The sequence below is a fragment of the Canis lupus genome, chromosome 6 (assembly GCF_003254725.2).
Source record: "Canis lupus dingo isolate Sandy chromosome 6, ASM325472v2, whole genome shotgun sequence".
Lineage (NCBI taxonomy): Eukaryota > Metazoa > Chordata > Mammalia > Carnivora > Canidae > Canis > Canis lupus.
The window spans coordinates 63,272,710-63,285,192 of record NC_064248.1 but is presented as its reverse complement, the minus strand read 5'-3'; the positions used below and the strand labels follow the sequence as shown (position 1 = coordinate 63,285,192).

At 38.9% G+C, this 12,483-nt stretch overlaps 1 protein-coding gene across 1 annotated transcript in view; it reads right to left on the bottom strand.

The window, feature by feature from the left end:
- LOC112640984 (uricase) overlaps positions 1-12,483 on the bottom strand; it is a 77,519-nt gene that overhangs the window by 48,625 nt on the left and 16,411 nt on the right. The gene's annotated exons all lie outside the window — the stretch shown is intronic.

Below are 12,483 nucleotides of genomic sequence, written 5' to 3'. Positions count from 1 at the left end.
ACTATGCAGTGAACAGTCAACTCACATTTTTTATTTGATATTTATAATGATACTATAGAGTGGGAATTATTACATACCATTTTAGTGACGAGGAAACTAAAGCCTACAAAGCTTCAGTAACTTGCCCAATATTATAGAGGTCTAACTGACCTCTAAGACTATGCTCTTTACTTCTGTTCCAAGAGACAGTAAAGTAAAATAATGCTATATAGGATAATATATATATATAATGTCTCACCACCAACCAAAATTCAGGGGACATAATGGCATTAGTTAAATGAAAAGCAGACAAAGGGCAGCCTTGGTGGCTCAGAGGTTTAGCGCCGCCTTCAGCCCAGGGCATGATCCTGGAGAGCTGGGATCCAGTCCCATGTCAGGCTCCCTGCATGGAGCCTGCTTCTCCTTCCACCTCTGTCTCTGTCTCTCTCTGTGTGTCTCTCATGAATAAATAAATAAAATCTTTAAAAAAAAGAAAAGCAGAGAAAAAGCTAAGTTTGTCTTCCTGTCAGAAGCAAAGATAAGCTAAGGAAATAGTGAATACTAGCTAGCTAACTTACATGCTTGAATGTATGAAGAGATTGGAAAAATATGTTTTATCCTCACAGAAAGCATCTGAGCATAAATAATTCCAATAAAAAAGGATTAAAAGAAAAGCTAAAAAGTACAAGATCCTGACTTTAAAGGTGAAGACGGTCAGTACTTTAACCAATAGCACAGATAGAAATGAATGAAAAGGAAAAAGAGAAAGCAAAGGTCAATTGAAGAAGAAATTTTATTGGACTAAAAATACACACAATAGATATGAGTTTCCCCCAAAAGGTAAATCCAGACCTTTTACAAAAGTGGTTTTATCTCAAGCTCAACAGAAGAATCTGAAGGAGAGGAGAATCACAATCAGAATCTAAATAAAGAGTATAAGGATGTGACAGAAAAGAAAAAGAAGATGCTGTCCTACTGGCAATGCACAGTAAGAATGTGCTTCCTAGTGAAGGGGAGAAGGGCAGTGACTAGACTCTGCTTGAGGAAGGAAAGAATGCTAGAAAGGAATTGAACAACCCTGGTAGGTAGTTCAAGGATATCAAATACTGACCTTGGGAGGAAAGACTGTATCTTGGTGTTGGTAGTTCCCCCAGGCTTAGGAGCTTAGGGGTAGCCACAGAAGACCGAAGAAACTAGTATTGCTCTCTTTCTCAAGAATATGCCCAAGCCAGTTATCCAATCATAGTGATTCTTAGAGGGACACTGTGGGGTATCCTAAGGATAATAATATAATTGGATGGAAATTGAAACTTTTGAGATTATAGGTGTGTGTTTTCATTTGGTTTCCTTTGGGAGGAAGAGAAGGATATGGGCGATATCAATGAATGAAATTTAAGTTCTAAACTATGATTTAAAATGCTGGAATTAAAGACTCATGTCTAAGATGGGAGTATACTTTACAAAAAAAGTGTAAGATTGCATTTGGCCAGACATTACTTAATGTAATCGCAGAGGAAGGATATTAAACACAGAAACAGATCTATGGCAATAATTAGGGTAGAAAATGGTGATTCAGAAATTCCAAATCATTTCTGCTGTTCCCTCACATGTTTCTTACGTGTGAGCTTCTTAGAAAAGCTTTTTTCCCCTGTATATATCATGTGTCCCTTTTCTCTCCAGCTCCAAATGCTTGTGACACAAAAGAAAGTAAGTCATATGGCATCCCAAGGCAGTAAGATTCAGAAAGAGTTTGAGGTAGGGATATCACGACTGAGTCTTGGTGCTTGAGTACTTGGTCTGAAAGGTCATGTCCACTGGAGATAAGATCATCATTGCCTGCCTTGTGCTTGCTGAAGCAGAGGCTGGAGAATGGTGTAAGTGCACCCCGAGTTCAAAGGAACACAGAGTAATATCAACTCTAAATGTCCAGTTGTCAGATGAGTTCCTTGTGGAGCCCAGCTGTTCTCCTTAGTCACATATTCTATGACATACCACTGTATTCTTTCATTAAGTAGCCCATTTTTAGCTTAAGTTGGTTTGAGTAGGTACCTATTTCTTGCAAGCAAACAATTCTCATTAAAGTTATGTAGAAACAAGAATGACAGTACTAGTGTAGTGCCAAATCATTTCAATTAAAATAAGAACTGAGGGGGGCACCTGGCTGGCTCAGTCGGTCAACCTGCAACTCTTGATCTCTGATTGTAAGTTTGAGCCCCACATTGGGTGTAGAGATTACTTACAAATAAAATCTTTTTAAAAATAAATAAAATAAAAAATAAAATAATAACTGAGAGATGGGTCGGGCACAATTCTCACATTCCCACAATCTTGGAGGTTTTACATACTAACACAGAATAGGGGTTATACAGGAAGTATACTTGAGCTTGTGGTGTGGCATGGTAAATAAATGCACTCTCACGGGAATAAATATGAAGGATTTGGTGGGAAAGAATAAGAAAGAGTAATGATATAGCTTCAAAAATCTGGACATTTACTAAGTGTCTCATTCAGCTAAACAATTTTTGATTAATTTGTGGCTAAACACACTATTTCATTTCCCAAAGAGTCAATGAAATGACCGGATGAATTTTAACTCTGAACCTAAGACCTGCAAGCAAGAGTTTGTTGGTGAAATGAAAGAAATGGTGCCCCAGGAGAAAAGTATCCCTGGATGATCATCAGAAAAAGAAAAGTTGAATGTAGTTCAAGTTTAGAAAGTCTAAGATTGAAGTACAGAAAACAATACGATTCCAAGGCTGAAGATTCTTAAAGGGAATACAGCTCAAGAGTTTAAGATCAAAAAGAAATGCTGATTATGTGATTTCTCCACGAGGAAGAAAGGGAGAAAGCAATGTAATTACACAGCCTGCTTTCTCATAGGCTCTTCTATAAATTAGGTACATACAAAGCATGGGGAGAAAAAGCCCATTGAACATAGAAGAATAAAAGAATGGCACCAACCTATGTAGGATTGTGTGAAACTGTAATGTGAAACTTGTTGCAAAAAACGCGAAAATCAATAAAACCTGGGCTTATATTTAATCAGGATTACATTGGAACTAATAGGAGTTTGTGCATGTAAAAAAAAAAAAAAGAAAAGAAAAACCTCCCCCCAAAATAAAACCTTTGTGTCTTTTATTTCCATCTTCTCCGTAAAGATGAATGGTATTCAAACTAAAAAGGTAGAAAAAAAAAGTCAGAAGAATTAAATCAAGACCTCTACAAGGTAATCGTCAGAGAGCACACAGCTCCCCCACAGTGAATTCATGTTTCCAGGCTCAATAAATGACAGTGAAAACTACTGAAAGACCAGAGATCATTAAGTAAACACAGAAGACAGGCAAATGTCACTTTAATTTTTAAAATCGGATGGTGGATGTGTTCTTAAACGTAGTACCCAGAATGTTTCTGCTTGGCTCTATAAAGGGCCAGATTTTTAAGCACTTACCAAACAATCAGCTAGACAATCTGCAGGTGTGAGCATGAATGAGGTAGAAGAAAGGAATAGCATGAGCAAAGTCTCAGAGACAGACCTGAGGAGTGAACCACAAGGAGTTAGGCTTAGCTAGAGAAGAGAATATGCTTTAGGAACTTGAGAAAAAAATGAGACTGGACACATAGAGTAGAGTCACAATGCAAGGTGGGACCTTAAAGCCAAGCTGCGAGTTAAAACTCAAAGGGCAAGATCTGAGTATTCTTTTTTAAGATTTTGTTTATTTATTCATGAGAGACACACACAGAGAGGCAGAGATTAGGCAGAGGGAGAAGCAGACTCCCTGCAGGGAGCCTGCTGCAGGATTCGATCCCAGGATCCTGGGATCATAACCTGAACTGAAGGCAGACCCTCAACCACTGAGCTACCCAGGTGCCCTAAAATCTGAATATTCTTGAGAAGATTAAAGAAACATCATGATAAAAGCAATGATTTAAGGGAAGTTAGTCTATGGTAAGGTCTGAGCCTTGAAACTGATTTAGACTAAATCATGTCCCTTCCACTTGAAAACAATTTATTTCTATTCTATTCTATTTTAGGAGGCTCTGACAATAATCCTGATGTGAAATAAGAGGTCCTGACCTAAGACAGTAACAAGTGAAACAGAAAAGATGCATGTGAGAGACATTTCAAAAAGGAAAAAAAAGAAAAAGCTGCCAGGATTTCATTTCTAAATTAATAATAACTATACCTATTTCCATAATGGGAACCCAACATATACTGAGTACTCAAAAATATTCGCTTATGTACCGTAAAAGACCCCACCATTGAACACTGGCAAGATAAATACAAGCCTTTGTGTGAGGATGGTCATGGATTTGCACATATTCCCTCGCTCAGATTCCTTTGTCACCAGTATCCTGCAGGTGGCTGGCCAATCATGGCCAGGTGGAAAAGATGTCCTCTATTACAAATAGGCAGCCTCTATGACCTCTGTGGCTGTGACCTTATTAGGATCATGCCCCGTCTAGACCAGTTGTTATAACCTTCTGTGACCAGGCCTAATACTATATGAGGCAGTGCCATAAAGGGATTAAAGTGATTTCTTATCCATCTTGCCAGCACTTAAACATTCAAATGAATGTAATTCGTTCCAATTAATCACTTTAAAAGCCCATCCCTTAGTATCATCCTTCCCACTCCTTCTGACACTTCTCTTTACAAAAGAGTTTCAGAAAACACACACCAGCCAAACAATTAAAAGCTCTCATCACTCTCTGTTGAATCCCTTTTGAAATGTCACCACAACTCCCTGCCTTAGGCAGTGATGGTTAGAGATCAAGACCCTGCTGGCCCTAACCCCATTTCATGCCTTCTTCCTTATCAACTGGCCTCTTTCTTCTCTTTGCACTTGACTCATTTATTTCTAATATTGCTTGATTTTTGTTGTTTTCCCCCCATGTTTTCCAAAGCTCTTTGAAGGAAATGTTAACTATATTATTATTATTTAAATGAATTCAGGATGAATTGTGGAAAAGCTACTAAAAAACCCTTGAGAACCCAGATGAATTTGGGAAGCAGCATAGTACAGTGTAACAGCTCTGGAATCACACAGCCTGGGTTTGGAACCTGGCTCTGCCGATCTTGAGCAATTACCACCAGTGTGACCTTGAACAAATTATTTAACCTCTCTAAGTCACTTTGTAAACTGAAGAACAAGAACGTTAATAAGAGTAAGATAATCTCTGTAAAAACACTTAGTGACTGTGTGTTCTGCATATACAGAATTTCCCCATTTTCCATTTTACACTGTCAGTACAACAACAAATATTAACTATATTAATTAATCTTATTAATTCCGAGGTTGAGGGAAAAGCAGAGGTTCCTTCTGTAGTGCATTCCAAAGACCACTCAATTCCATAAAGAAATCATTCTCATGGATTAGCCTGAGTAAAGGAACACAGAATGCCATTTATATGAATTATTCCCTTTCTCCATGGTGATAGTGTTTTCTCAACCACAAATAGACAAACAAATAAGCGCCAGTCATTTTTATTTTACTTTATCTCACACTTGAGGAATCAGGAGGAAATGAATGGAAGAAAGAAATGCTCTCAGAGAAGAGGAAGTACAGGCATAAACCTTCCCAACAACTGTGACAATTCTTTGCAAATGTTTTCAGTGCAACATTCCGGAGCCAACTAAAGGGTGCTGCCGTCATTATTTGCAGAGCAACAGGCAGGAGGCCCTTCAGGAGAGCAGGGCTTTGGAGATTTAAATTCCAGTTCTGCTGCTTTGTGCAGCCTCAGGTGACTTACCTAAACCCTCAAAGCCTTGATCTCCTCATCTGTGAGTTGGAGAAAATGAAGAAAAGTAACATTATGTGACAGTCTTATGCAAGGTAAACAGGCAGTGTATATTGCATCTGGACTCCCTTAGGGCCAAATAAACCTGTGTGTTCTAATCAGGGTTTCTAGGCTACATCATTGGAAGTGTACATGGTACTTGGGTACAAAGGAAGACTTTGTATCTAGACATTAGGCCCCCGGGTGTTCAATAAATATTTGATCATTTGTCTTGGCTTCCATGGAAGCACTTTGTGTACCTGATATCTAGTCTAGGATCTCCTTCATAACATTTGTAGGCAGGGAAGCCACAAGCTTCCTAGGTCGGCACCATACTCACCTAATCCCAAGATCCTGTCTAGTTCATTCACCACTGTTTTTCTTCATTTCCTGTAGTCTCAGAATGTTTCCAGTGGTTTGGCAAGGAGAGACATCCGAGGAAGGCAGTCTTTTTTAAATTTGTTTGGACTGGTGAAGGTTCCACTATGTTTAATTATCACTTTACCACTGGGAGGTATTTTAAACAGAATTGAAGGAAAAGGAGTAATTTAAATTACTATCCTAAACAATAAATTGCTCTGTTACATATGTACAACCTCCAGAAAAAAGGGGGCTGTCTCATTTTTTTCCATTTTGGGTGAGAAGACTGTCATAATCCCCAGAGGCTATTGATTCATGAGGGGTTGGTGAGCTGCTGATTTAGGAGAGTGTAGGTAGGTGGGTGGATGGGGAGAGGTCCTTTAGAGTCAGGGAAGTGAAGCAGGACAATGGAAATCCCACACTTCCATGCATATGTTGCGGGGGGCGGGGGGCGGGGGCGGGTGGTGGTGGGATACATTGGTTAATTTTGAAATGACTTCATTTAATAGATTTTTTTTGCATTGCTTTTCTATTTTTTATCATAGTTTAAAATTTTTTATTTTAAAATACTTTTTTTCTTAATAAAAAGAGATACATGTTCATTGAAGAATATTATAATACTCAGATAAACAAAAGGAAGAAAGCACAAAGTAGAAGAGCACATCAGGGATTGCCTGGGGCTGGAGGTTGGGGGAGCTGGAATTGATTAAAAGGAGCATGAAGAAACTTCCAGGGGAAGATGCAAATGTTTTGTCTTGATTGTGTGAGGTGATTACAAATGTGTATACATTGTCACATTCAAGCTGTATGCTTAAAATGAGTGTTTTTTTTTTTATTGGAGTTCAATTTGCCAACATTTAGCATAACACTCAGTGCTCATCCCACCAAGTGCCCCCCTCAGTGCCCATCACCCAGTCACCCAACCCCCCCGCCCACCTCCCTTTCCACTACCCCTTGTTCGTTTCCCAGAGTTAGATGTCTCTCATGTTTTGTCACCCTCACTGATATTTTCACTCATTTTCTCTCCTTTCCCTTTATTCCCTTTCACTGAATTTTATATTCCCCAAATGAATGAGACCATATAATGTTTGTCCTTTTCTGATTGACTTATTTCAAAATGAGTGTATTTTGTATGTATTTTGTATGAATATATGTAAATTGTACCTTATAGAGCCAGTGAATACTTTTCAGAGTACTTCTGTCGAAACCCATACAGAACCACTGTTAATACTCTTAAGTACATTTTTTCAAATGATTTTCTACGTATCTACATATATATACACATATTTATTTACACAAAAATGGTATCTTTTTAAATCAAATGTAACTGGTTTTTATCGATTTTAATTTTTTACTCTCCTACTTGGAAGTAGATTTTACCACCATAACCAGCTGCTCCCACAGAACTTATTACATAATACCCAAGGGAAAAAATTGCTTTGGGGAGAGAGAAACAGAAAACTATTTTTCCCTCTTACAGCCTTCAGGATCTCCTTATTGGTGACTTAACAATCATTGCACACTTAATAGGCAGGGTCTCGCTACATAAATGTTGGATGGCGACACTTGCCATTGATAATTTAATGGCAACCGACTGCTGAGAAACCCACTGGCGGTTGCTGCCACAGTCCTGACTACACCACATATGCCTCTGAAAATGTGATCCTAATCCTACCTCCCTGTGTGTGCCTGATGTAAGACTATACAAGCCTCTATATCTCGAGTTTTACTAGACATTTTCAAGGAAAGGACAATGGAAAAATCTGACCATTTTCTCCAGAGGCAAAGCTATCATTATCCAGAGGTAATTGGAAGACGGGGAACACTTTACCTCTACCCTCCTAGAGTCTCCAGCTGGGTCTGAGGATTAAACTAACAAAACTAATTAATAGGGAAAAAATCCTGATTTATTCAATATAAGTTTTCTGTGACATGGGAGCCTCCATAAGGAAATGAAGACCCAAAACAGTGGCAAAACCTAAATGCTTTTATACTAGGTTGGTCATTAGAGACAACTGTGGAAAAGCTACTAAAAAATGTGGGGAAGCTACAGGAAGAACGGAGTCATTTTAACAAGGTCTGTTTGTACAGAATTCTCTCAGCAATTCTCTCAGCTTCAACTCCCTGATTCTGGTGATAAGAATGTTTCTTTTCTCCAGGTACAGGAAAGACACCTTTCACATGGGAGTTTCATCTCCTGCTTTTAGGAAGAAAAGGGAAGGTGAGAGCACCCTTCCTGAGCTGGCTATTTTTCAAGTGCCTTCAGCTCAAAATAACCCTCTGCCAAAATTGGCATATTTTGGAGTGACATTGTGGTTTCCTTCATAATTCTGTACCCCTCAGTGTCAGCTCCTTCTTGTCTAAGGGAGATCTCAGGAATGAGGAAGGAGCCAGAGAAGGTAAAGTGAAACCATCTCTGCAGTTCATATGGATGTCAGTGTACAGACCCACTTGCAAAGCAGCAATTATCACCTGCCTCTGCCTCTGTGTGCGCATGTGTGCAGATACACCAAAGAAAGAGGTATACCTCCCCCCAGGGGTGTTAGACAAAGCTTCTAACCGTAGGGTAATCTGTCTGGGATGAACTGGTTCCTAGAGAACAGGAAAGGAAACTATAAAAATCTAGCCACTTTTACCAGGGACAAAATAATTTGGCCCCATTGACAGGAAAACAAAAACAGAAATAAAACACTAGTCGGATTTCATGAGTCACCTACAGCAATGCCCAGGAGCTCAGGACCATATGCAGATGAGGGTTTAATGAGAGCCTGCTGATGACTCAGGTCTTTTTTTTTTTTTTTTTTTTTTTGACTCAGGTCTTTAAGCCTCCAGAAGGAAGGCTAGTGCCTGGCTACCGAGGAGGCCGAATCAGGCCTCAGGGCTTGCCTTTTGTGTCTCTAGACTGAAGAAGTCAGATTTGCAGCTTCCTCAACTCCCACCTGAAGAACAGATGGGGACCCCAACACAGGAAGGCCCGGGTTCCTTTGGGCCAGGGCTCTGCACGATGGCACCTGAGGGGCTGAACAAGTTGTCCCGTGTCCGGGCTTGCACTTTGGGGATGGCTGGAGCTGCTCTCAGGCCCTCACCCAGTGGCCGTGTGCAAAGTGAAGGCAACACACAAAAAGCAGACTCAGGACACACTGATGAAAGTGGCAAAGTGACAAATGACAGGGTGGGGAGACAGAGCAACTCTAAATTCACAGTTGTCTGGAGCCATTTAGTATTGGGCTAACAGCCCCGAGGACCTCAAATGTTCCTGAGAGCATGGCGGTATTATAGCATTGGACAATGACTGATGTTCAAAGTGAATCATCAAGAAAAGGTCAAATTATGTTCAGAACATTTTGTTTAAGAAGTCAAAGTAAAGCATTTTGGAAAAATCACTTTTCAAAATAAAACAAAGTCATCGTTCAAGTTTGGGTTATACATTTGGCTATTAATAGTACCTCCACTTAAAACAATGGTATATTCTATGTTATTATATTAAATATCCTATCGAGAGAGAATTGATTTTTATCTTATATAGTCTATTGATATATAAATATATATACACATATATACTTATTTTTAAATTCCATATCTTCCTTCACCTTCTAGGACCTGATATCATGTTTACCTCTTCCCACATTTCCAACCACATGCTCTAACAGAGCATCTCTAACAGAATGGCACTTAAAATGTCCTATATTCAAGACTCCTCAGTCAGACCTGCTTATCAGACCTGCCCCTCCTCCATTTTTCCCCCATTTGGGAACCACTCATCCAGTAACCCAACTTTGGAGACATCATAGAATTTTCCTTTTCCTTCCTCCACTTATCCAAATAATCACCACTTCCTCTTGATTCTGCTTCTTCAATAGCTCTCCTGTCACCTCTAGCCTGCCTCCTATGCGCTGCTTTCCTTGTATCTTGGATCAGGTTAGGGCCTCCATCCTTATCTTCACACTTCAGGTCTTGATTCCTCAACTTCTGTGTTGTACCACTTGGCTTCTCTTTGGAAGTTTGCATTTGGTAATCTGGATTTATTCTCCTTCACTACCCGGGACACGAGGTCCCGGTTCTGTTGTGCAAACCAAAGACCACTCTTCTTCTATTCTTACCACCACCCTCCATAAGGATGAGAGAGAAACAGGATACTTCCTCTTGACTGAGGTCACTCCCTCACAAATCATAGCCCAATAATAAGTAATTTATTATTCTGTATTGGAATGGCTGGCTCCTTTGTTGTCTTCCACTTTATGCTCTGAATTATTTTACAGTTTTTTCAATATTTAGATCATCAGTGGACCTGGTTCTATTATCTGCTTTGTCCCTTGGTTATTAGCCATATTTTATTGGCTCATCACATGTCTATTAATTTTATATCATATGCCAAACATTAGACATGAAATTATCATAAAGAGTCCAAGTGTTACCTTCTACGAGAGAAGGCTCCCCCCTTTTCTCCATTAGGCAGAGAGAGCAAGGGTTTGATTCCTTCAGTTCATGAGAAATTGAGATGTGTTCGGTCTGAATTGCAATTTAACTGAGATTTGCTCTACCGCTGACCTGCCCCTGTTCCTAGGGCATGGCTCTCCTGGGCTTGGATTTCTGAGCCTAAGGGCCTTTATCTCCTTGGCCACAATAGATTGCAGGAGATCCAGCACCGCCCTTCGGAAATCCCAGCCCAGCTCTTCAACCTACTTGTCCCCAACAACTTCAATATCTGGTAAATGTCTTAAGGAGAGACTAGAAGTATTTTGAAACAAGGTTCTCCCTGGAGGTTCTCTGTTTCCTAAGCATTTCGAATGAAGTCTGTCTTTTAGAAGCTTTTACCCTTGCTCTGTAGCCTCCTGTGTAGTACTGAAATTCAGCAACTATATTAGGGGGGAAATCAGCCATGTGTTTCAGTCTCCTCCTTCTTATTCATCACATTATCCTTTTATAACTGTTAAGAACTTTACTGGTTTTTCTTTGCCCCAGCAGAGGTTCTCTGGGTAAGCAATCCTTTTACCCAAAACTCTAAACATAAAATGCCCTAGGAAAAAAATATCAGATGGAGTCAGCTTACTTTGGAAAAGATTCGTTCTCTCTCTCTGGAATTTTAGTGTGTGTAATCCTCAGTGATTCCTCAGGTTCCATAGCAACCTGATGCCTTTAAAGTACAATTTTTGTCATTTATACAGGCTATCCTAATTGTTGTACTGGGACTGTTGGTCTGCCATGGTCTGCTACATCTTATCCAGAAGAGAAAGTCTCAGACGAGATTCTTTTATACCTATCTCAGTTTTGTGCATAATGCATAATAGCATGCCAAGCAAATTTTAAATTAATGAATAAATAGATCATTTAACTTTTATTAAAGATCTTATTTATTTGAGAGAAAAAAACACGAGCAGGAGAAGGGAAGGGCAGAGGTTATTTCTCTCCCCAATTCCATAAAGAAATGGAGGCTGGAAAATGTTAAGGGACATGTCTAAGTGTTGAAAGGTGATAAATGAAAGAGTTGGATTCAAACATTGCATGTTTGGTTCTCAGTCCTGAATATTTTTCATTGTACTTCAGCTTTCTATCTGATATGTTTTCAGGTTTCCTATAGGGTTCAACTAGAATGCCTAAAATCCTTCAACCTACAATCTTTCCTAAGTACTATAGAAATATAAAATATAATTATGAATGAGCTGTCCCAAAATAATACTGAAAACACTTAGAGTTGGGTAAGGGACTTGAGTTAACTACCTCTTGTTGATGGAGATAGTTTTTCCTTCTTCAGATGACATTTCATTGTCTGGTCAGATCTGAACAGCAATAATAATTGTTAGGATGAATGAGTATTTAGGATTAGAGATGGATTTGTGGCAATAGTAGTGAGTAAATCTAAACCTCACAGGTTAGGTTAACCTCTGAGTTAACCAGTCATAGATCAAATTGCATTCTATGATGGAAGAGTATATTGGTAAAAACGAAAGCTATCTCATTTGTTTCTTTAAAATTCACCACTTAAATAACAATCTTAATGTCATATGTTAAAATATTTGTTGTTATTTGGAAAAAGAGAAAGAGTTACTGAAAAAGAAACCCAGCCATTTTAGAAACTAGGTGAATAAAATGCACACTTGTTATCATAATGAATTAGATTTCTCTTTATTCATAATCATGTACATCCTTTGTTATTTATTTCTCTCAAAATGCTTACAAAAATTTTTTGATGCCATGCTTCTTCTATTCAGGGTACAAAAAAGATGAAGGAAAAGTGAGCTGGCAATGTGTTTAATCAGGTATATTATTAGATAAGGATGCGTGTGAATTATAAACTTTAGTTAAAGCATCATCTCTAATTCTTTCTTTATAAAATGTGTATGGGAAATAGGAGATACAAACTTCTCA